Source organism: Mustela lutreola, chromosome 4 (genome assembly GCF_030435805.1).
Source record: "Mustela lutreola isolate mMusLut2 chromosome 4, mMusLut2.pri, whole genome shotgun sequence".
Classification (NCBI taxonomy): domain Eukaryota; kingdom Metazoa; phylum Chordata; class Mammalia; order Carnivora; family Mustelidae; genus Mustela; species Mustela lutreola.
Genome location: NC_081293.1, coordinates 55,806,882 through 55,831,686, shown reverse-complemented (window position 1 = coordinate 55,831,686; position 24,805 = coordinate 55,806,882). Strand labels below are relative to the sequence as shown.

The 24,805-nt window shown below is 46.2% G+C and overlaps 1 protein-coding gene across 8 annotated transcripts in view; it reads right to left on the bottom strand.

The window, feature by feature from the left end:
* The window catches only part of LRRC20 (leucine rich repeat containing 20), a 111,254-nt gene that overhangs the window by 45,571 nt on the left and 40,878 nt on the right, over positions 1-24,805 (bottom strand). The window lies entirely within an intron of this gene.

Sequence of the window (24,805 nt, the reverse complement as noted above, 5' to 3'; positions counted from 1 at the left end):
GAACCTCAGGAGCACTAACCAACTCAGACAGCACTGACCAGTCTCTCTGCAAACTTGTCTTGGCCCCAAAGAGGCTGGACTCCCCTGGGCCCCTAAGCCTTTAAAGATTGCTCCAAAATAAATATGCAAAATTTAGTTAATATTCCTACATGCCAGTAATGATAAGTAGTTTTTATAGATCCCATTCTGAACAGCAACAGTAAATGGAAAGTCTGTCAAAATATTCATAATTGGGGGGTGCCTGGGTGTCTCAGTGGGTTAAGCCTCTGCCTTCGGCTCAGGTCATGATCTCGGGGTTCTGGGATTGAGCCCCACATTGGGCTCTCTGCTCAGCGGGGAGCCTGCTTCCCCCTTCCCCTCTTGCCTGCCTCTCTGCCTACTTGTGATCTCTCTCTCTGTCAGATAAATGGATAGAATCATTAAAAAAAAAAATCATAATTGAAGCCCTTCTCCCTCAACCACCTCATAGAATTTCTACTCTTGTTCTAGGAGCAGCTCAAATGCCACCTCCTCTAAAAACCTTTTCTGGCTGCTCTAGGCAGTTAGTGGCTCCAGGCTTGGAGTCTCAGAGCAGGAATGAGACCTCTTCATCTTGTGCCATGGTAGCCTTGTTTTTTGTCTGCTTTCCCACTGGACTGGGAAGACCTCCAGAGCACAGAGCCGGCAGTGTCCCAGCATGCTCGGAGGGTAAAGTAGGGGGACTGGCAACCTCACAGAGCTGGGCTGGGAAAAGAAAGGGGACAGATGGGCAAGGGCAGAAGTCTAGACAACTGAGAATCCATAGGTGTCTTCTATAGGGCATGCTATTAAGAAGTGTCTGAGGGCACCTGGGTGGCTTGGTTGGTTAAGCATCTGGCTCTTGATTTCGGCCCAGGTCATGGTCTTGGGGTTGTGGGGTAGAGCCCCAAGTGGGGCTCTGAGCTCACTGGGGAGTCGGCATGAGTGACTCTAGCCCTGCCACTGTCCAATGTCAGGCACTGGCTCTTACATCAGCCAGTAGGGCTGACAGAAGAGGGTCTGAGGTCTTGCTAGGGAGGAATGAATCCCCTGGAAGTCAGGCTTTCGGTAGAGGGAGATCAAGGGCTGGAAACAGACTAGCGCTGTGGGCTCAAAGTTTGGAGGAGGCTAGGGATTCTAGAAAGAACAAACACATCCAAACAATTAGTCTCCTAGTACTTTGTGCCAGATGTGCAATGGGCTAGAGCTAGAAAAGAATTTAGTTGTGGTTGTAAATTATAGCAGCCCCTTTGGGTAAAAGCGACAGATCTCATTCAAGCTAGAGGCAACATCAAGGAAAATGTCAGAAGCTTTCCCTTGAAAGCAAAGAGCAAAATAAAGGATGCCTTCCATCACCAGTATCGCTGAATATGATCTTGGAAGTTTTGGCCAAAGAAACAAAAGACACAAACACTGGAAACAGACAGAATGATTATCATGCACATATGAAATGACTGCGTAACCTCAAAAAACCAAAGCAGTCATCTGACAAACTACACAAATTAAAAAGGTCTCAGCAAAGTGGCTAATCAAAATACATACGCAAAATTCAGTAGTCGTCCCACATGTCAGCAATAAAATATAATTTTTAAAAAGCCTACTTCAAACAGCAATAATAATATGAAATATATAGAGATAACCAGAGTGGAAAATGTATCTAACCAATATTAAGGAGAAAAGTGCACAAAGATATCTTTGGAACTAGAAGGTATTATGCTAAGCGAAATAAGTCAATCACAGAAAGACAAATACCATAGGATCTCACTCATATATGGAATTTAAGAAACAAAACAGATGAACATAGGGGAAGGGAAGAAAAAGTAAAATAAGATGAAATCAGAGAGGGAGACAAACCATAGGAGACTCATGGGACCAAACTGAGGGTAGCCAGACGGAAGGTGCCTGCGGGGGATGAGCTAAAAGGGTGATGGGTGTTAATGAGGGCATGTGACGGAATGAGCACTGTTACATCCAACTGATGAAGCACTTTTACTCCTGAAACTAATAATACACTCTATGTCAACTAAATTGAATTTAAATTTTCAAAAAATTAAGAAATGCTAAAAAGAATAGACTGGATGTGAACATACAGAACATGCTCGCTAGTGACAAAAATTGAAATGATAGTGATTTGTTTCAGAAATCACTTTATAGGGGCACCTGGGTGGCTCAGTGGGTTAAAGCCTCTGCCTTCAGCTCAGGTCATGATCTCAGGGTCCTGGGATGGAGTCCCGCATCGGGCTCTCTGCTCAGTGGGGAGCCTGCTTCTCCCTCTTTCTCTCTGCCTGCCTCTCTGCCTACTTGTGATCTCTGTCAAATAAATAAATAAAATCTTTAAAAAAAAATCACTTTATAGATTGTTTAATGCAATTCCTACTGAAAATCCAGAAAGTTTTTTAGTTTTTTAACTTTAAAACCCAAAACCATTTATTGAAATGCTTTTAAATTTCAGCTAGGGAATTAAGCAAGCAAGGCTCCCTAAGAGAGGAGAAGGTAAGGGGATGACCAATATTTTAAGGCTACAATAACTACAACAGAGGGCAACAGGAAAAATGTATTATAGAAAGAAAATAGTTTGGAAAATGTAGCCTATAAAAAACATGTTACAATTTAATAAACACCAAAGGAGACCTCATAAATAAATTGGGGAAGGGAAGGATTAATAACTGATATCACAACAGCCAGTTAAGAATTCTGGGAAAACAAAAGAGACTCTCAATTAACCTAAGAATCAAAGCAAACTTAGGACACCTGGGTGGCTCAGTCAGTTTGGGGTTGGACTCTTGATTTCAGTTCAGGTCATGATCTCAGAGTTGTGAAATCAAGTCCCACGTCATGGAGCCTGCTTAAGATTCTCTCTCTCTCCTTCTCCCTCTGACCTCCCCCTCTTCCCTATTTAAGAAAAAAAAAAAAGAATCAGAAGTAAATTCTAGAGAGAATTACACTTGAAATATTTTTGAAGTCAAACAAAAAAATCACAAGTGAACAGAATTTAATATTTACACAACCTCCTAAGCGAAGATGACTAGAAAGTCACCTATGAGCAGTAACAGAATCACAATGAACAGATCAACAGACCTACTGTATAAACCACATAGCACACCTGGATGTTTAAAAAAAAATAAGGCAACATATTGCGAAAAGGATTTACAGATAGGATAAAGAGCTATGTTCAGGGGTGCCTGGCTGGCTCAGTTTGTTGAGCATACAACTCTTGATTGCAGGATTATGAGTTTAAGTCCCTGTTTGGTATAGAGATTACTTAAATAAATAAACTTTAAAAAAAGTTATCTTTGGGGCACCTGGGTTGCTCAGTTGGATAAGTGTCTGACTCCTGGTTTTGGCTCAGGTCATGATCTCAGGAGTATGAGATCGAGCCCTACGTTGGGCTCCACGCTTGAGAGTTTCTCTCCCCATCTCTCTGCCTCTCCAGCTCAGGCGCACTCTTATAAATAAATAAATAAATAAAAAGTTATCTTTATTATTTAAAGTTCTCAACATAATTCAATTTTTAAAAATGAAGAGATAAGAAAAGAACATACGGTGTTTGCAAGCGGAAAAATATAATTAGTAAACAAATAAACATATGGCTCCCCATGTATTGTCAAACTGCTTTCCAGAGTATTTATGCCAATTAACATACATCCTATCCAATAAGTAAGAGGATCATTAAAAAAAAATCTTTGCTAATATAATCAGGGGAAATGGTATCCCTTGCTTTTAATCAGCAAGTCTTTCAATAATGAGATGGATTATCATTCATGGGTAATTACCCATTTTTATTTCCCCTGTGACAGATCCTGTTCACATCTCTTGCCTTTTTTCTATCTGGCGTTCGGGCATTTCTCCCCCACCCTCTCCAATGTCGGTAGACTTTCTTAAGTAGTATTGTAGACCTACGTTTGTCCATTGTTTTTCTTGTTTAATAATTCAAGTTATAGCATTTTTAAAAGCAGAATAAAAAAAATATATGCACTCTATAACACTTGTAAAACTAAGTAAAAAAGTACATATGCCTGGGAAAGAGCCAAATAACCACAATGTTAACCAGTTATTACAAAGGATTGGAGCAATTGGTGATTACTTACAGTCCCGATGTTTCTTTTACATAAAACAGGCAAAGTACCACCCTCTACTTCAATAAAAATATTTCTCAAGCATATATACTGATATTTTACTTTTAAAATAGAAAAGTTAATTTATCATAAAAACTGCTTTTATTGGAAAAAATAACCTGGCAAATTCAAGTATAAACTGAGGGCAGCCAGCTCCTCTTCAATAAAAGAAATAAAAAAGACCCAGAAAAGAAAGAAATTCTCTTGTTATTGGAGCAGAGCAAAAGCTAGGAGATGGAACTTTCAGGATTCAGGCACCAAGAATCAATTGCACGGTACAATTGTACAGTCAATTGTACAATCAATTGTACAGTCGGGAGAGAAAGTGCTCATGATGGAGGCAGAAGAGACGCAAAGCCATAAGGCCATCTGAGTTATTTCCAAGGGTCATCAAAGCAGCAGTCTTCCCTGAGACAGCAGCCCAGGAATGCCCAGCCCACAACCTCCTTTCTGCCACCTGGGCCACCCACGCAGCATCCTGACCACACACACTCCCCTTCTCCAGTCCCTAATTCAAGCAGCCCGGGCTTCAGCACCCTCATCTGGTCGACTGACCTATATCACAGACGCATGTGCCACCGCCCACCCCCGCCACCTTCTGAAGGTCTGGAGGGCCTAGAACGTATTCACGCCTGCTGCTCTCCTTTCTTTTCCGTAACAGCCCTACTGTGTGCCAGGCACTGCTCCCCACTTTGCCTAGAGATTTCCCTAGGATTTTTTTTTTGTTCTTAGGGATGCCATCTGTTCCATCCACGTTTTGACCCCAGAACAGCCTCCCAGAGGCTGGCGTGCATGTGGGAGGGGTACAGTACCCCAATGATGGCAAAGGGCTCTGCTGGAACGTGACACAAACGCACCCCATCCAGGCCACGTCACCAGCCACTAACACTGCATAGGGACTCCAATCCCTGCTGAGAGAACAGGTCCATGATCTCAGGAACAGTTCTCCATGATTCCTGGGACAAGAATATGGAGGCCCAGGCACCCAGACATGCAGGAACGGGTCTCAGCCCTGCCCAGTCTTCCCACCTGTGCACAAGGAACAATATAACTCGTGTTTATTCCTTCAGGAACGGGGATAATAATAACCATAAATAGTACCACTTATTATTTCACATGTCCTAGTTTATAAGAATTTTCCTTGCTGTACACATGATGAAACTGCAAGGGACTGACTTGCCCAAAGTCATACAGCTAAAAGGAGAAGACTAAGATTGAGATGGTGAAGATGTGCAGGAAGCCACAGGTCCTAACCATTCTACTATCCTGCCCCCTTGAGTTAAGAAGGACCTAGGTGCCTGTCTTGGGGCCAAGTCAGAGAAATGGGAGTCCATGTAGAGCACTGCAAAGGGAAACCAGGGCCTTGGCTAAAAAAATCCTTTCTAGTAAGCCTTTCTAGTGTGATTCCGGAGACCGAGGCCAGTCACCTTTTGTTCTCAAGGAAATTCTTCTCAGATCTAATGCAGAGGATGGACACCATATCTACCCACCACACCTATCTGCAGTAGAGAAAAGCCTGCTAAGCCTGAGCCAAGTTCAACGTTGGGCCCCGGAGCTTACAGGAGCAGGCAGCACTCCTCCCAGAAGACACAGCTATCACTAATGGAGGGGGTACCCTGCCCAGGGAACAGAAGACCCAGACTGGAGCAGGTGAGTCATCCTCAAGAAGCCATGGGATGCCACCAAGAAGGGGATCCCATTCTTTATGGAACAGCTGACAGTATAGGGAATAGCTCACCAGTCATAAAGGAAAGGCATCCCACGTGAGGAAGTGAGGGTGACATCTGGGGGTTTGACCAAGCAGTCACCACCCACAGGGTTCATGAACCACATGGAGGCCAGGGGATCTCAAAGGTCTCCCTCGATTCAACAAAACAAACACAGCTAACATCACTGAGTATTCACTACGTGCCGGGCACGGTAATAGGCACTTCTTAAAATTAACTCAGTAAATTCCCATAATAACCATGAGTTACCCTCACGGGTAGAAAGTGAGCCCCATCTTGATAGGTAAATTGTTCAAGGGCATTTTGGCAAGATGATGAAGGACAAAGAATCTGAATGCAAAGATTCCAGTACGGTGACCAGCTTATCCTGGTTTGCTCAGAACGTTCCCAGTTTTGGCACTGAAAGTCCTGTGTCCTGGGGGACCACTGCTCAGTCCCAGGCAATTCTGGAGAGTTGGTCCCCCTTGATGCATGCTAGATGCTGACGGATGAGAGATTACTAGAGGCACGGGAGAGGGAAGGCAACCCAGATGTGGGCCAAGCCACATGCAAAGGCCCAGAGGACTTCAATCACCCTGGGACAACCCGTTTGAGCCCACCCTGTCCTACAATTTCGTAGGGCCCCACCCTTGCTCAGTGAGTCCTCAGAGAGGAAGGCTCTGGCTCGGAAACATTTCATGTGACCGGGTGGTACGTGCACGCCCACAGACCCCAAGTGAGACTCAGGGGTACCAACAACAGCATTTGGACAGTAGCTGGTTTCACGCATGACCTTCCCCACGGCCCCCGCCACCACCCGCTGATATCTGAGCTGCAGCAGAGAACAGAGAAGCTTGAGGGAAGGCACTGTAATAAACACAAAGCAAGATTATTCTCATAATTATAATTATTATTGCGAGAAAGCCAAAATGCATCTCCCTAAACCTCTAATTACGATAGTGTTGGTGTTAATAAAGCAGTTTTTATTCACAATGCCCAGATCTTTCATTAAAGGTTATCTTGTTAATCCTAATGAATGCCTAATGAAAAGTCACTGGTGGGCAGAACCAGGGCAAAACAAGCAAAATTCAAGAAGTAAACAAAACAGAGTGCAGGGAGCTGGGAGGGCTGGGTCAGACTCCTGGTTTCTCAGAAACATGGAAGTGTGCCATGGCACACAGGAGACCTGTGGCTTACTGCTCAGAGCTGGGCCTGGTGACAGGGTCCTGTAGGGGGAGGCAGAGAGGGTTGCAGAGCCCCTACCCACCAGTTATAGGCCCAAAGGAGAAAGTGTTGGGGACTCAAGTTGGCGTGCACATGGGCTCTGAGGCTTGGCCAAGAAGCAGCACTTCCAAGGCTGTGGGAGTGTGACCTGAGCCTGCCCATAGCGTCTTGTTTCCCTATAATCTTTTTTTCACAGACTCTCAGAGTTAGAAGGAGACTGGAGGTCATTTAGCCCATGTTTTCCAAACTTCCCAGTAAGAATCGTGTGGAAAGGCGAATCCTAGGCTTCTACCCCTGAAATTCTGCTTTAGTGTGTCTGTAATGATCACTGGGCAATTTGCATTTTTAATAAATATTCCCAGGTGATTCTTAGCAATAAGCAACCTTGGGGAACACTATGTAGCCTCTGATCTCAGACCTGAAATTCTCTTAATGTCTCCACCAGAGGGCATAAAGTTCCTGAATATCTCTGGTGATGGGAAGCTCACCCTTCCTTTCTACAGAATGGTTTTAACTATTAGAGAGTTCTTTCATGAGCTACATGCTGTTACTCACACATAGTGTATCTGCCCTGGCATGGCAATCTTTTACATCAGTGAGGATGAGGGATATTATAAGCTTTTCTCCAGACAAAAACATCCCAGAAAACTTCAATCCCCATTATTTTAGATGCTCCCTCTGGAGATTCAGGACTGGCCCAACTCAGAGCCTGCCCCAGCCAGAACTTCCTCTTGTTCAGGCTTTCAGTCTGTGACACAAGTCCGCAGCCACTGTTTGTGGAGGCTAACTGGGTGCAGGAAACTGGCCTGGGGCTTCAGACTCACGATTTCACCTCCTCCTCACAACCACCCTGTGAGGTCAGTTCTCTGTTTACCTCCATTTAGCAAAGGAGGAAACAGAGTCACAGAGAAGTGAAAGGACTTGGACTGCTCAAGGTCACAGGACTTATTCAAGGTCACCCCATTACTGACATACTAATTAACGTTTATGAAGTGTTCCCCTGAGCGAGTCCCTGATTGTCACATTAACCCTTAATCCTCACCACAGCTCCACAGATGGGTACTATTATCACCGTCCCCGTTGTCAGAAGAAGAACTAGAGGCATGGAACCACAGGCCTCGATCAGTAAGTGACAGGGCTGGCCTTCGGCATGTAGCCCTAATCACTCGAATGGACAATGTGCACGCAGCATGGAAGGCTGCTGTGAGTTACAACAGGAGGCCGTTTCCAAGGAGCTGACCCATCTTCAAGGTGTGACAGATGCCCGTGGACATGGGTATATTAACAGCAGCTAAGAGGCAGCCATATACTAAGGGGACTTGGAATTAAAAGAGCTTGTGAAAGAACGATCCAGACTCAGGAGCCTGGACGTGTCACTTCCCAGCCGTAGGACCTCGGGCAGGCCGCTGTGGCTCTCCTGCCTTTGGTTTACATCTCAGTCAAATGCCAGGGTTAGAACTTACGGTCCCGGAGGCCCCTCCTGGCTGCCACTGTGGACTCTAGCTGCTGGTTCTCACACTCGGCCACGCTGGAGTCACAGACTTCTGATGTCTGAGTCTCACTCCCAGAGACTCTGACTTACTAATGGGAGCTGGAGCTTGGGAGTCCAGGGCCTCTGAAGGTCTCCTGGCACTTCTACTCCATAGCCACGGTAGGGAACTCTGCACCGTGCTATTGCTTCTCGAACCACGATATGCACACAGACGCCTGGGGACCCTGCTAAGGTGAGTCTTCTGATGCCGCAGGTCTGGGAGTGGGGCCTGAGATTCTGCATCTACCAGGCAGGTCCCAGGACCATGTTCGGTGGCAAGGGCCAGGCCAACGCAGTGGTTCTCAAAGTGGGAACCCTGGACCTACTGCATCAGCATCACCCCAGAATTATTAGAAATGCACATTCTCAGGCCCCAGCCCAGACCTGCAGAATCCAAAGCTCTGGGAGCAGGTTCCAGCCATCTGTGTTTTAACAAGCCCTCCATCTCTGAGGCACCCTCATGTTCAGGAGTCACTGGCACAGAGGGACATCCTTAGAATCTAGCTACCCATGGAACATTTTCCCTCAAGTGCTAAGAATGCTGGGTCAGTGGAGATCGTCTTGATAGGGACAAGGGGACTTGGGTTAAAATCCCGTCAGGGGGACGCTTGCTTGGCTCAGTGGGTTAAAGCCTCTGCCTTTGGCTCAGGTCATGATCCCTGGGTCCTGGGATCAAGCCCCGCATCAGGCTCTCTGCTCACTGGGGAGCCTGCTTCCTCTTCTCTCTCTGCCTGTTTCTCTGCCTACTTGTGATCTTTGTCTGTCATCTAAATTAAAAACAAACAAACAAACAAAAACCATCAGGGCCAAGCTCAGAGGGGCTACAGCAAAGCCCAGGCAACCGCCCATGACAGATGCCACACACATGGGAATCCCGATCTAGAGGTGCTTGCTCACTGACTATTGCAGGAGTCCCAGCCGCTCTGGGAAATGACCTGACTGCAGGATGTCTGCCTCATAGAACACAGCTGAACTTCTCTGGTCCCCGGGCCAGGGCCTGTCACACCCAACAGCCAGAACACGTTCTAGCCGCAGGAGGGCCAGAGATCTAAAAAGGAAGGGTTGGCTGGGGTGGGGCCTCAGAGTTCACTCTTCCACAGGATCCAAACCAAGGCTTTCCTTGTGCAAGCACTTTTCTGTGATGCAATCTGAGGCAAGTTACTTAACCCCAGCTTCAGTTTCCCCTTCGATAAAATGGGAACAAGAAATCACGCAAACACCTGTAGGTACACATTCATACAGCACTGTTCACAATAGCCAGAAAGTAGAAATCGCTCAAATGTCTGTCAGTGGGAACTTGTCTCTGTAGAATGGCACACCACGGAGCCACAGAAAGGCATGAAGTACTGATACAGATACTGATACTCAGAAATGGTGTGCAAAGTGAGAAAAGCCGGTCACAAAAGACTGCATACTGTATGATCCCACTGATAGAGCTATGTCTAGAATATGCAGATCTGTAGAGACAGAAAGGAGACTGCTAGGGGTTGGGGGAGATGGGAAAAATGGGGAAAGACCATTTAACGGGACAGGGTTTCTTTTGGGGGTGATGAAAATGTTCTTAAATGGACTGTGGTGATGGCTACACAGCCCTATGGATCCGATAAAAACCATGGAACGCCGTACTTTACAATGGAGAATTTTACGGAAAGGGATTATTCCTCAATTATAAAAAAATAAGAACAAGGTGATCCAACTAACTAATAGGGTTGTTCTGAGCATAAAATAAAACGTCCTCAAGCTGGGTGCGGAGGGCAGCAGATGGTGTCACTCAGGGGACAGGAAGCGCCACCATGAGAATGCAAAGACATAGTTTCCAGGTAAGACTTCAGGGCCAGGCTGAGCTCTAGCTCTGCGGCTGGCCGAGGGAGGGACAGGACCCCAGGCAGCCGCCCCCTTCACTGCCTCACAGCAAGCAGACTGCCACGTGTGCTACCGTGTAGGATCTGGGACTTGCCGCAACAGTCCCGGTGTCTTCCTGGTGAGCCAGCCAATCCACAAACACCTATCTAATTAAAATCAGAAGGAACTAAATCCCACACAGAAAAAAAAACAAGTGACACACAGTCAACATTTGAGAGATTAAATTCTTTTGAGTTGTGAGATGGCTAATGGCTAACACACTGGGACCCAGGGGAACAGATACCGCAGCCGTGATGATGCCGACAGCACGGCTGCCAACACCTCTGCCACCAGCAGCGCTGGCTGGGCCCGGCAGAGGCCACACGTGGAGCCAGACCCTGGAGAAGGCCGGGACAGGCCCTGAAGTCTCCTACAAAGACAAGGGCAGCCAACACAGAAGGAACAGCTGCTCCAGATAATCCTAAAAACCACCTCGGAGGGAGGGCGTCATTATCAGTCTCTTCTTGCAGATGAGGAAAGGAAGCCTCAGAGAGGTTAAGAATCTGTTCAGGGGCACCTGGGTGGCTCAGTGGGTTAAGGCCTCTGCCTTCGTCTCAGGTCGTGGTCTCGGGGTTCTGTGATTGAGCGCCGCATCGGGCTCTCAGCTGGGCGGGGAGCCTGCTTCCCCCTCTCTCTCTGCCTGCGGCTCTGCCTACTTGTGATCTCTGTCAAATAAATAAATAAAATCTTTAAAAAAAAAAAAAAAGAATCTGTTCAAAGATCACACAGTACGTGAAGACCTGTTGGAGCTTCTCCTCCTTTAAGGATGCTGCCCTGCAGAGGGAGTTTGGAGACCTGGATTCTGATACATTGCTGTTCGTAACTCCAAGTGTGGCCCACATGCACCGGTGACTACAGACCAAACTTCTCAAAACAGAACAGCCCCACGGGTCACCTGGAGACCTTGCTAGGACGTGGGTTCTGATTCAGCAGACCCAGGACGGGACCTAGGAATCTGCATTTCTAATGAACCGCCTGGCGATGCTGATGTTGGCCCCACTTTGAGAAGCAGGACTTGGAGAGGAATCACCATGCAAATGGCAGCCAGCCACGGGGTGAAAACTAACTACTTCAAACTCTTAGTCCGGAGCTGGCCTTCACCCCTCTACCTTTGCCTTAGCCCCTTCCCGACGAGGGAGCAGATGTAAGACCAACCTACATACCTAAGTTTCCCCAATTGTGCATTCTTTTCATATTTATTTTTACAGTTAACAGCTACTGATTTTACATTTATAGTCGTAATATAAAGTCTTTCCAAATTTTACTTAAGCTAACTCCATTTAAAGAAAAACATTAAGTGACCATAATCACGACGAACACTTTTATGGCACTGAGTAGAGGCCAGACGCCCTTCTAAACATAAAATAATTTTCATCCTTATGCCTCTAGAAAGTGAGGACCTTTTAGAGGGAGCAAATGGAAACCTAACCACGATCAGACTTTACCTGATCAGAGAGTTAAGTCACTTGCCCAAGGTCACCCAGCCAACAGGTGGCAGAGCCAGGCTTCGAGGCAGGGCAGCTGGATTTCAGGGTTGATCACGTTATTCCATCTATGAATGAGCACAGCTGGCCCTCTGACGAGGCGAAAACTGTGACTGTCCCCTGGGTGAGGTCAAAGCGAGGCAAACGCTTGTTTCCAGCTGCAGGAATGGTGTTCAGATGCCCCTCAGCTTCCCTGACACCTGCAGCGCTCAGCACAAGGTCTCATCCACAGTGGGGGCCGAGGCGTGTTCCGCGATAAATTTCTCTGGCCCGACGTGCCGGGCACCAGAGAAACTTGGGGTCTGACTGGGTCATACCCCTGCCCCCGGGGCCACGGGGCAGGTGCCCACACGTAGGTACATGTGGACACTTGTGGGGGTGATGAGATTCTAGACAGCTCTGGTCCCCTGGAGACCACTTCTGAGCAGGGCGGACGGTGAGGGGGCTGCGGCTGACAGCCAGGAGACGGCTCTTAGCAACAAAGGCAGGGCCCCAGGCATAAGAGAACGGCTCACTTAATGGCTGGCTAAATTTTCATTTTTTTCTCAATTGTCAGGGTGTGAGTTCTCTGAGCAATAACTGGGCTTCCTGAGGTCACAGCTGGTTGAAGGGACCAGGGAACAATAGCAAACACCTCCAAAGAGCATCTGTGCTCAGCATCTGACTCCGTCAGACACCAGCGCCTGGCCACCAGCCTGCTCTGTCTCGTCCGCCTGCCAGTCTGCGAGCTCGCTAGCCTCCTGGACCTGGTCCATGCCATTCCCCCAGTCTGGAACACCCTTCCCTCTCCCCTCTGCCCCCACAAATCCTCTGGCTGGCCAGCCTGCCCCACCTCCCCCAGGAAGGGTGCCCTAACCACCTCGCCTCCAGGACACCTGCCTTAGTGCTCGTCCCGGATCATCTTCTCCCAGCTGGTAACTATCTGCCATCTTGCCTCTGGGATCCATGAGCGGTGAACTTGACGGGAGAAGTGTGCATCCCTTCTGCTGACGACCCTTCAGGCCTGCCACTGAGCTGAGCAAACAATTCCGGACTCAACTATCCCCGTCACCACCAAGAGAAGCTTTGCCCTGGGATTCTCCTTTGTAAAATAGGGGCACAGAGGCCCTTTTGGGGAATGAGGAAAACAACGAGGTAATACCTCTCTAAGGTTTGAGTTCACAGCAAGAACCAAGCCCTCTGCAGCCAAGATGTGAAGATTCCAACTAAAATGTTCTTCCTGTTACCTAAAACCAGCTTCTTAACCCTGGAATCCACCTTGACAATGACCAAGGCTGTTCCTTTATTAAAGAATCCCTTTCCCTGGTTTTGCACCCCGCTCCCACCCTTCCATCCCCACCACCTGAATACCCCTAAGCAATTGAGAACCTTCAGGACGCCCCACGGCACATGAGTGGAACCCACCCTCTGTAGCCCTGCATTCCTGCCAAGGGGTCTGGGTCCGAACTCGCTTTCCAGAAGTCCCTCACACAGCTCACAGGAGTTCCCACCCGCAGGCCAAGCCAGCAAAATCCCTTTACTTCCCACCTCTGTATTTTTGCTGGTGCTACTCCCTTAGCCTCAGAAACCTTGTTTTTCATCAGCACCATACTACAACGCCTTGTAACGGTGGCCTTTCCATGAAGCCTTTGCTCTTCTCATCTAGGGATGTCATTACTTCCGCCCTCAAGCCCCCTTCGTGAGTCTGCTGCCTCTTTCAGGATGTCCACGCTTCTTGGCAGGGCACAGAGCTCCCCGAGGGCAGGGATCAGGTCCCAGTGAGGTGGGGGGCATGTTACAAGGGACGTGGGAGGCCCAAAGACTCAAGTGCAAAGTCCCACACAAGATCTGCTGGCTGTGAGGGGCGCCTAGGTGGCTCAGTGGGTGAAAGCCTCTGTCTTCGGAGATCCCGGAGTCCTGGGATTAAGCCCCACATCAGGCTCTCTGCTCAGCAGGGAGCCTGCTTCCCTCTCTCTCTCTGTCTGCCTCTCTGCCTACTTGTGATCTCTGTCCATCAAAAAAATAAATAAAGTCTTAAAAAAAAAGAAAAAAGATTTGCTGGCTGTGAAAATCCAGGCAAAACAGGGGTGCTCCCAGAGCCTCAGCTTCCCCTTCTATGAGTGATGTGAAAACACCACCTGTCCACAGCTGTTGAGAAAATCAGATGCAGTCATTCACCTGACAGTGGTCTCCTGAGTACATGCTCTATGCTGGCACTGTCCAGGCTGATGGTGGTGAGCAGGACAGAGCCCCTGACCTCAAGGAGCTTACACTCTAGTGTGGGGAGAAGAGCAGTAATACAAATACCTGAGGGAACGTCAAGCAGCAAAACTGCTCTCAAGAAACTGAAACAGTGTGATGGCAGACCAGGTGACTGCGGTAGAGGCAGGGGCCACCCTTACGAGGGTGGTCAGGGAGGGCTTCTCTGAGGAAGCGGCACTTAGCTGAGACAAGAGTAGGAAGGAGCAGAGCATGCAAAAATCTAGGCAAAGGACAGCCCAGGAAGAAACACAAGCACACGCACGCGTGCACACCCACACCGGCATGCAGTGTAACGGGACACCTGCCAGAGCTGAGGAATTAGCTCCCTCCTCCTTCCCTCACCTTTCTATCCTCTGCAGAGCGTTCCAGAGCCTGACAGAGCCCACCATGAATAAAGGCCTGCTGAAATGAACTTGACAGAATAAGGAAGCCTGGGGATAAACTGGTGCATGACAAAAACAGGCGCCTTAGCGAAACAGTCAACCAAGATGAGGCAAGTGCCAATGACAAGTCTATCGAATCCAACCTCGTCTTCAGAGATAATGACCTTCTGGCGCACTTGCCCCCGGGAAGGAACCACATTTCCCAGCCCACAGAGGAGAGCGGGGATCACTCGTTTCAATCACTCCCCACACTCCCGGCGAGGTGTGTCAGAGCCCCCCCATGGGGCACTCTGCCCCCCGGCCACCTCGGCAGCCCAGCCGCAGCCACGGAGGCGTTTCTGAAAATATTTTATTTTAATCAACTCCTCCGCCTCCCTAAATCACCTTCCCAAGGCTAACACTCGCCTCCGGAGCAACCCCAGCATTTGCTGCTACAACACCTTCTATCTGGTTCTCTCTCTGAGGCAGAACGTTCTCAGTCTTCTGCCAACACGTATCTTGTGAGGCTGTGTAATTATCCAAGTGAGGTCAGTATTTCTCTTCACCTTCCAACAACGCTGCTTCAGGTGCCAGTGACACTAGGGTAGCTGGGTGTCTGGGGGTCTACACTGGAGGGAGACGTGAAGGATGTTCTGGGGGCTGTCCGGGCCCCCGCAATTAGTAGGGTGGGGGCTGAGACAGAAAGCGCTGGTCCCTGGGCAGCAACCCTTCTACAGAATTCTCCACTTCCAGCTGGCTGTGCTAATATTTCCAGTCCCCTTGCCGTGCATTTCTTCAGGGATGTGTCCCTTGGGGACCCCAACTCATCAGAATCCCTTTACCCGCCCCAAACAGACTTCCTTATTTCTGCTATGGCAGGACCAGGCTTCAAATTGCATATCCCCACCCCCATCCGCAGCCTTCCCTGCCCGTCTAGCCCCACCCCCAGCCTGCTCCACTCCAGGCCCCACTCAGGACAAAGTTACACCAGCTCAGGCCTGGTGCACGGACAGTGCCTCTTCCCTGGGTTCCCTCCTGCTGTTCTCACACCATCCTCGGCCCAGTGGTGATCTTCCTTAACCTGACCCCTATCATGTCACTCATGATACTCTGCTCAGAAACAGCCGGATCTAATACAGCAGACACCCTCAGACCCCATGGAACTCTCAGAGGCTGAGCGTGACTTGAGTGTCTGAAAGCTGGTTTTTCCTTACAACGCAGGTCTGCTGTCCACAGCCAGGGACTTCCCCTGATTCCCAGCCATCAGTGCGCTCTATCCTGTACCGTTGGTTAAGCCAGGTGTGAGAACATGGCCTCTGAAGCCGGAGTGCCTGGGTTAGGATCCCCCCTCCTCCCTTGGAGAAGCAGCTAGCCCTTCTGTGTGGCGTCTCCTCCCTCTGGAAGCTGGGAGAACAGCAGCTCCCTCACAGGCTGAGTGAACAGATCACAGAGTCCCGGTGAGGACTGAACAAGACATACACAAAACAACTGGGACAGTTTAGCATGTTGTGGGCATTAAATAAGTGTGAGCTCATTAGTATTCATGGGTCATTTTGACTCTAGGTGATGTTCATTCTTAGGCTGTCTTTCGAATATAACCCCTGTGTAGAGAGTGATGAGAGAAATATTCTCGAAAGGCCTGATATATAAAAGAAGCCACTTTAGATTTCTTTCTTTCCTTTTTTTTTTTTTTTGTTTTTTAAAGATTTTATTTGAGGGACACTTGGGTGGCTCACTTGGCTAAGTGTCTGGCTTCGGCTCAGGTCATAACCCCAGGTCTTGGGATCGAGCCCCATGTCGGGCTCCCTGCTCAGCTTCTCCCTCTCTCTCTACGGCTCCCTCTCCTTGTACTCTCCCTCAAATAAATAAATAAAATCATTTAAAAAAAAGATTTTATCTGAGAGAGAGCAGAAGCAAGGGGAGTGGCAGAGAGAGAGAGGGAGAAGCAGACTTCCTGCTGAATGGGGAGTCCGACATGGGGCTCCATCCCAGGACCCTGGGATCACAACCTGAGCTGAAGGCAGTTGCTTAACTGACTGAGCCACCCAAGTGCCCCTTTAGATTTCTTTCCAGATCAACACGACTGTATATAAACTTTGTTCAAAAGCCTGATTTACGGGCGCCTGGGTGACTCAGTGGGTTAAGCCGCTGCCTTCAGCTCAGGTCATGATCTCAGGGTCCTGGGATGGAGTCCCGCATCAGGCTCCCTGCTCAGCAGGGAGCCTGCTTCCCTCTCTCTCTCTCTGCCTGCCTCTCTGTCTACTTGTGATCTCTGTCTGTCAAATAAACAAATAAAATCTTTAAAAAAAAATAAAAAGCCTGATTTACAGCCTGCCACGCATGCACTGTCCATCTGCTTTGTGAGCTTGTAGCCTAAAGAAAAACCGTCCTGTCCTTGAGACAGCGATCAGTGCTCGGGCTCCCACATTCCTTTAAAACTGGTGACTATGCCTACATGCACATCTACACTTTTCCGAGCTTTTCCAAGATATAAGAGGTATACACTCCTGTAAAAACCATTCATTCTCTGGGGCACTTTCTGCCCTGTGAAGAGCGTGTTTCCTGAGGCAGCTGTCCTAACCTGGCTCGAATGAAACTCTTTCTTCCTTTCAGAATACTAAGGGTTTGTTCATTTTTTCATCTCCATTTTTGGGAGTAGCCGGCAGGATATCAGAGCAAGACTCCCGGGGACACCTGGAGGCCGTCTGGAACTCTGAGCTCTGCACCAACACGGGCTCCCTGTGCCCCTCTGACTTCTCCTTATATCTGGAGCTCCTCGATTTGAGTTAATGCTCTTGACTTTTACTGGAGCTGTTGAGGGTTCCTGGAATGTTCTTGAGGTGGGAATGACTTCGAGGGGCTGGAGTGGTTGAGGTAGTTGTTTTAACTTGGCATTGTTTGGACCTGTGTTATTAATATAAGCCTTGAATCAATTTTCTGGCTGGAGATAAGAGAGACTGAGTCAGCTCCGAAGAGAAGGCACACGGTCCTTCAGGCCAAATGGTGCTTTCCAGTGACTAAAAGCCTAGTGCAAGTGTCTGAGGATATTCCTCGAGATATGAAGCAGTCGTGTAGGAATTTCCCATCGCATAAGGTCATTAACAACTGGCTTGTCTAGGGACACACACATAAGGACCCACCATCACCCAGCACTCTGAGCCCTCTCGGTAGTCTCAGACCTTGCTGGGAGAGGTCGAGACACAAAATAGAGTGCACCACGGCCCTTTGGAAGTGACATTCACCAGCACCACTCTCTAGATCTGCCACACTTAATATCCTTGGATTGTGCTCAACCCTGTCCACCCGAAACTCACATGAATGCGGAATCTCTCTCCAAACGTGGAAGAGCTCCCTGAAAACCAACAACCACTCACGGGCACCCCAGTAGGTTGTACATACGACAAATATGGCACCTCTCTGAGCAAGTGCTTCCTGAAATAGGTAAATGTAGCCACGGATAAGTCGCAGATGGCCCCAGTGGGGTTCCTCTGACATGTCCAAATTAGTTTTCCTGCCTGTGCAATTAAAGACAGCTGAGCAGCCAGAAACTAGGGAGTTGTCTGGGCCGCTCAGTGAAGCTCCCAGCTTTTGGGGAGGAACCAACACTCAGGGAGGTATTTTGGGATTCTTCTGGTTTGTTTGTGGGTGCAGCTTTTGGCATCTCTGGACAAAACTGGACATGTTCTAACTGGAAAATGGGAAGTAACTAATTAATGGATCCATAAATTATAATGGTATCTTGCAATTAGATCTGTTCCTATAAAAGAGAGGTATTTGGAAATTGGGCCTTTAATGCTGTCTGCACAAACAGTAACGAAACAAAGGCTAGATTTTGTTTGTACCATGTTTGTCCACATGTGTTATAAATGTGAGATCTTTTTTTACTTTTCCAGTGGCACTGCTAAAATTAATTTCTAATTTTTAATTTTTTTTGTTTTTTTATAAACATATAATATATTTTTATCCCCTGAGATACAGGTCTGTGAATCGCCAGGTTTACTCACTTCACAGCACTCACCATAGCACATACCCTCCCCAATGTCCATAACCCCACCCCCCCTTCTCCCAGCCCCCCTCCCCCCAGCAACCCTCAGTTTGTTTTGTGAGATTAAGAGTCACTTATGGTTTGTCTCCCTCCCAATCCCATCTTGCTTCATTTATTCTTCTCCTACCCCCTTAACCCCCCATGTTGCATCACCACTTCCTCATATCAGGGAGATCATATGATAGTTGTCTTTCTCTGCTTGACTTATTTCGCTAAGCATGATACGCTCTAGTTCCATCCACGTTGTCGCAAATGGCAAGATTTCATTTCTTTTGATGGCTGCATAGTATTCCATCGTGTATATATACCACATCTTCTTTATCCATTCATCTGTTGATGGACATCTAGGTTCTTTTCATAGTTTGGCTATTGTGGACATTGCTGCTATAAACTTTCGGGTGCACGTGCCCCTTCGGATCACTACGTTTGTATCTTTAGGGTAAATACCCAGTAGTGCAATTGCTGGGTCATAGGGCAGTTCTATTTTCAACATTTTGAGGAACCTCCATGCTGTTTTCCAGAGTGGTTGCACCAGCTTGCATTCCTACCAACAGTGTAGGAGGGTTCCCCTTTCTCCGCATCCTTGCCAGCATCTGTCATTTCCTGACTTGTTAATTTTAGCCATTCTGACTGGTGTGAGGTGGTATCTCATTGTGGTTTTGATTTGTACTTCCCTGATGCCGAGTGATATGGAGCACTTTTTCATGTGTCTGTTGGCCATCTGGATGTCTTCTTTGCAGAAATGTCTGTTCATGTCTTCTGCCCATTTCTTGATTGGATTATTTTTTCCTTGGGTGTTGAGTTTGCTAAGTTCTTTATAGATTTTGGACACTAGTCCTTTATCTGATATGTCGTTTGCAAATATCTTCTCCCATTCTGTCAGTTGTCTTTTCATTTTGTTAACTGTTTCCTTTGCTGTGCAAAAGCTTTTGATCTTGATAAAATCCCAATAGTTCATTTTTGCCCTTGCTTCCCTTGCCTTTGGCGATGTTCCTAGGAAGATGTTGCTGCGGCTGAGGTCAAAGAGGTTGCTGCCTGTGTTCTCCTCAAGGATTTTGATGGATTCCTTTCTCACATTGAGGTCCTTCATCCATTTTGAGTCTATTTTCGTGTGTGGTGTAAGGAAATGGTCCAATTTCATTTTTCTGCATGTGGCTGTCTAATTTTCCCAACACCATTTATTGAAGAGGCTTTTTTCCATTGGACATTCTTTCCTGCTTTGTCGAAGATTAGTTGACCATAGAGTTGAGGGTCTCTTTCTGGGCTCTCTATTCTGGTCCATTGATCTATGTGTCTGTTTTTGTGCCAATACCATGCTGTCTTGATGATGACAGCTTTGTCGGTACAAGCCTTTCTCAAGAAACAAGAAAGGTCTAGGTACACAACCTAACCCTACACCTAAAGGAGCTGGAGAAAGAACAAGAAAGAAACCCTAAACCCAGCAGGAGAAGAGAAATCATAAAGAACAGAGCAGAAATCAATGAAATAGAAACAAAAAAAACAATAGAACAAATCAACAAAACTAGGAACTGGTTCTTTGAAAGAATTAACAAGATTGATAAACCCCTGGCCAGACTTATCAAAAAGAAAAGAGAAAGGACCCAAATAAATAAAATCATGAATGAAAGAGGAGAGATCATAACTAATACCAAAGAAATACAAACAATTATAAGAGCATACTATGAGCAACTCTACGCCAACAAATTTGAAAATCTAGAAGAAATGGATGCATACCTAAAAACATATAAACTACCACAACTGAACCAGGAAGAAATAGAAAGCCTGAACAGACCCATAACCAGTAAGGAGATTGAAACAGTCATCAAAAATCTCCAAACAAACAAAAGCCCAGGGCCAGACGGCTTCCTGGGGGAATTCTACCAAACATTTAAAGAACTAATTCCCATTCTCCTGAAACTGTTCCAAAAAATAGAAATGGAAGGAAAACTTCCAAACTCATTTTATGAGGCCAGTATCACCTTGATCCCAAAACCAGACAAGGATCCCATCAAAAAAGAGAGCTATAAACCAATATCCTTGATGAACACAGATGCGAAAATTCTCACCAAAATACTAGCCAATAGGATTCAACAGTACATTAAAAGGATTATTCACCACGACCAAGTGGGATTTATTCCAGGGCTGCAAGGTTGGTTCAACATCCACAAATCAATCAATGTGATACAACACATCAATAAAAGAAAGAACAAGAACAGGAACCATATGATACTCTCAATAGATGCTGAAAAAGCATTTGACCAAGTACAGCATCCCTTCCTGATCAAAATTCTTCAAAGTGTAGGGATAGAGGGCACATACCTCAATATTATCAAAGCCATCTATGAAAAACCCACCGCAAATATCATTCTCAATGGAGAAAAACTGAAAGCTTTTCCGCTAAAGTCAGGAACACGGCAGGGATGTCCATTATCACCACTGCTATTCAACATAGTACTAGAAGTCCTAGCCTCAGCAATCAGACAACAAAAGGAAATTAAAGGCATCCAAATCGGCAAAGAAGAAGTCAAACTATCATTCTTCGCAGATGATATGATACTATATGTGGAAAACCCAAAAGACTCCACTCCAAAACTGCTAAAACTTGTACAGGAATTTAGTAAAGTGTCAGGATATAAAATCAATGCACAGAAATCAGTTGCATTTCTCTATACCAACAACAAGACAGAAGAAAGAGAAATTAAGGAGTCAATCCCATTTACAATTGCACCCAAAACCACAAGATACCTAGGAATAAACCTAACCAAAGAGACAAAGAATCTATACCCAGAAAACTATAAAGTACTCATAAAAGAAATTGAGGAAGACACAAAGAAACGGAAAAATGTTCCATGCTCCTGGATTGGAAGAATAAACATTGTGAAAATGTCTATGCTACCTAAAGCAATCTACATATTTAATGCAATTCCTATCAAAGTACCATCCATCTTTTTCAAAGAAATGGAACAAATAATCCTAAAATTTATATGGAACCAGAAAAGACCTCGAATAGCCAAAGGAATCTTGAAAAAGAAAGCCAAAGTTGGTGGCATCACAATTCCAGACTTCAAGCTCTATTACAAAGCTGTCATCATAAAATTAATTTCTAAAAGAACTCTATTTAATTGGTTAAAAGGCAAGGCCTTATAAGAATCAGGCATTCTAAAACTCAGATGGAGGGCGCCTGGGTGGCTCAGTGGGTGAAGGCTCAGGTCATGATCCCAGGCTCCTGGGATCGAGCCCCGCATCGGGCTCTCTGCTCAGCGGAGAGCCTGCTTCCTCCTCTCTCTCTCTGCCTGCCTCTCTGCCTACCTGTAATCTCTGCCTGTCAAATAAATAAATAAAAAATCTTAAAAAAAAAAAAAACTCAGATGGAGATTAATGCAAATGTTTTTCAAGTTCACAGGATGTGGAAAATGATTCAGTATTAAAACTAGCTTAACTGGGCGCCTGGGTGGCTCAGTGGATTAAAGCCTCTGCCTTCGGCTCAGGTCATGGTCCCAGGGTCCTGGGATGGAGCCCTGCATCCGGCTCTCTGCTCAGCGGGGAGCCTGCCTCTCCCCCAGCCCCACCTGCCTCTCTGCCTACTTGTGATCTCTGTCTGTCAAATAAATAAATAAAATCTTTAAAAAAAAAAAAATCTAGCTTAAGTGTGTTGGTTTAACTAAAATAGCCATGTCTTGGGGCACCTGGGTGGCTCACTGGGTTAAGCCTCTGCCTTGGGCTCAGGTCATGATCTCAGGGTCCTGGGATGGAGCCCACCCCCCAATCGGGCTCTCTGCTCAACAGGGGGCCTGCCCCACCCCCTCTGACTGCTTCTCTACCTACTTGTGATCTCTCTCTCTCTGTGTCAAATAAATAAACAAAATCTTAAAAAATAAATAAATTAAATAGTCATGTCTTTTGGTGTTCTCAACATCAAACAGAATACAGATAATCAACTTCTGAGGTTATTAAATTCATCTTTTACCTGCTGTAAAGTGAGAGTAAAAATGACTAAAATGATGGCTAATTTTGTCTGTTTCATAAAGTCTTCATGGGTAACTGTTGAAAACAAATAGATTGAGGGTCTCCTGGCTGGTTCAGTCAGAAGAGCATGCAATTCTTGAGCTCAGAGTCGTGAGTTCAAACCCCATGTTGGGGGTAGAGATTACTTAAAAATAAACAACCAAAAAAATAGGTTGAATAAATTTAAAGGTATATAGCTTTCAAAACCTTTGGTAACCTGAAACTTTGAAGTTTTGCTAAGTTATGTTAAACAGGGTTGAATTCACTGATTAGTCTTTTCCAAATAAGACAGAATACAAAAGCACTGAATAATGAACATAGGTTTGCCTGCTTTTGGCTTCTTACTGCAGAGAAACTGGGGATACCTGGATCTGTTGGTAAATGTGCTTTGCGCTTTATTGAAAGTTGTACTATAAGAAAACCAACAACAGACGTTTCTAGAAATTATGAAATGCTGGGGCGCCTGGATGACTCAGTCAGTTAAGCATCCACCTTCAGCTCAGGTCATGATCCCAAGGTCCTGGCATTGAGCCCCTCGTTGGGCTCCCTGCTCAGAGGGGAACCTGCTTCTCCCTCTCCCTCTGCCTGCTGCTCCCCCTGCTTGTGTGCTCTCTCTCAAATACGTAAATAATTTTTTTTTTTTAAATTTATTTGACAGACAGAGATTGCAAGTAGGCAGAGAGGCAGGCAGAGAGAGGAGGAAGCAGGCTCTCTGCTCAGCAGAGAGCCCGATGAGGGGCTCGATCCCAGGACCCTGAGATCATGACCTGAGCTGAAGGCAGAGGCTTTAACCCCCTGAGCCACCCAGATGCCCCGCCTTTCTCTGTGTTAAAAAGACCAAGTTTTCTTAGGTTGTTGGTCTGCTCTTGATAAGAAATTATAAACAAAGTTGTTGTTTTTTTTCCTTATCTGCCCAGAAAATCACAGTTCCTAAGCTTTGTCTATCTGGTATTTGATTATTTAAGAGAACTAAAAGTTCTCGATATTAGAGGAGCTACGTTTTGCTAACAACTAGGTAAAGTTCTGTGTTTGCTTTTGGAATCTATAGTTGCCACCCTGGTCTATAATTGCCACAGATCATTAAACCACAAGAGACTCTTAATCTCACAAAAGAAACTGAGGTTCGTCCGGGGGGAGGGGGAAGGGAGAGGGTAGTTGGGTTATGGACATTAGGGAAGATATGTGCTGTGATGAGTGCTGTGAAGTATGTAAACTTGGCAATTCACAGACCTGTACCCCTAGGGCTAATAATACATTACATGTTCATAAAAAAATAAAAATATTTTTTAAAAATTAAAAAAAATTAAGTTTTGTAATGATCTGTAGTCCTATTCAGGTATGTGCTAGAAAGCCTTCAGAGGTTTTTAACAAACGTTTCCAAATATTCAAATTCTAAGTGAAATCTTTTTGACTAATCGGGGCACCTGGCTGGTTCAGTAGGTAAGCATGTGCCTCTTGATCTTGGGGTCGTTAAGTTCATGCCCCACTTGGGGCACAGAGTTTACTTAAGAAAAAAAAAAAAAAGGAACACTTTTGACTAATTAGGCTTGTTTATTCGGCAAGCTGGGTTACAGGGGAAGTGCTGTCAAACAGATGGTGATAGCCTTTTAGGTTACATTGCATGAGTAAATGCTATAACTGTTCAAGAAGTTATATGAAATCCCTAAAGTTTTAACATGTCCTGGTATAAGGTCATCTCTTCACATTCTAGTTACTGAAATGTTGTGTCACAGAAGTAACTGCATTTCCTTGTGAACCACACTATAATGAACTGTCATCCAGTATTTCACCATGTCCTTCTTTTATTTTTCTGTTATTGTTCTGATGCTCTTAAAGCCAATTTTATCTTCAAGGAGATTCATGAAAAAGCCTTTTTGACAAATACAGGTTTCTAATATGTCTAAGATCACAAAACTGAAGTGGGTAAGAATTCTTGGAACTAATGGAAAAGCTGTATTCAGTCAGAACAAGAATTAGTAACGGGGGCTACATGAACGGAGAAAGATGATGATAGTTTCTATGAATGTTTCTTTGAGACATTGCTCGCTCTAATGTGTGCTCTTCCAGATTCAAGAGAACTTTTTCTCTTAAGATACAACTTACAGGGGCATCTGGGTAGCTCAGTTGGTGAAGTGTCTGACTCTTGATTTTGGCTCAGGTCATGATCCCAGGATGGTGAGTTCGAGCCCAGCA